This window comes from Mycetomoellerius zeteki, unplaced genomic scaffold (assembly GCF_001594055.1).
Source record: "Mycetomoellerius zeteki isolate Tzet28-1 unplaced genomic scaffold, Tzet1.0 scaffold999, whole genome shotgun sequence".
NCBI classification, from domain to species: Eukaryota; Metazoa; Arthropoda; class Insecta; order Hymenoptera; family Formicidae; genus Mycetomoellerius; species Mycetomoellerius zeteki.
Genome location: NW_017258042.1, coordinates 38,471 through 39,527, shown reverse-complemented (window position 1 = coordinate 39,527; position 1,057 = coordinate 38,471).

Below are 1,057 nucleotides of genomic sequence, written 5' to 3'. Positions count from 1 at the left end.
ATTAAGCCCTAACAATTTTCTACACGGGTCATTGTTGAATGAAAGTAAGTTTCAATAAGCTTTAACATTGAAAAGCTTTGTTCGCAAGTGGCAATACTCATACTAATGATCAGAAAAATTCATAAGACTACTGTCAAATTTGGTAACATTTCTGTGAAATTCGAATTGTACATGCAAGAAATATTTTTGCTGACCATCCATCTATTGATTGGCATCCTTATCAAGACGGCGCCCGGGGCGGACTGCCTCCTGCGTCCCTCCTTGCTGCACTACTGGTTATGCGTTATGCAAAAATCTGTGTCGCGGCCCTAACGATGCGAAACACAACAGCCGAGTTGCGCTCAAGTCTAAATGAAACTCGAGCGATTCTTCGGACAGGACGAATCGTACTGCGTTAATTTGTTAAGTTCGAAAATCTTCATCTTGAGCAATGAAGTTGTTAAGATAACAGAAATTGTTGAGATAATGACGATTTACGTGATTACAAAAGACGCACTGAAGCAATTTGTCGCAAAATACATTAAGTCGATAAGAGTGCTATTACTTTATTCGAGAGAGTCGAATAAATTTGTTTAGTACAAATTTCTGTCTTTCTTTCCCGCTTTCAAAGCTTATAAGCGGTTATAATATTATGCGGGATTACTCATCACTTAGAGATAATGAGAAAAATAAATTGGGAGATTGCCAAGAAACAGTAATGGTAATTAGAAACAGTAATGGTAATTAGAAACAGTAACAGTAATGGTATAAAATTTAAAAAATTATAGATATTTTTATATGTGATTTAGAGATAGTTTCTTTGTTACTTCCAACTCCTAATATATGAATGAATCGTTTGAGAAAAAGAAGGAATGAGAAGGATGGAATATGGAAGGACGTTAGAGCAGACGCTATGTCTCGCATCCATCCGAGTGGAAGCAGATGGAGCGAGTCGAACGCACTTAGGTGACTCCAAAATATGGGTCAACGTCCCGATAAGACGCTATGACTCCGATTTCAAGAGTCGTACGATCGTAGGTCCTATTGTAGGTCAACGAACTGAATCGCTTTTACCCGG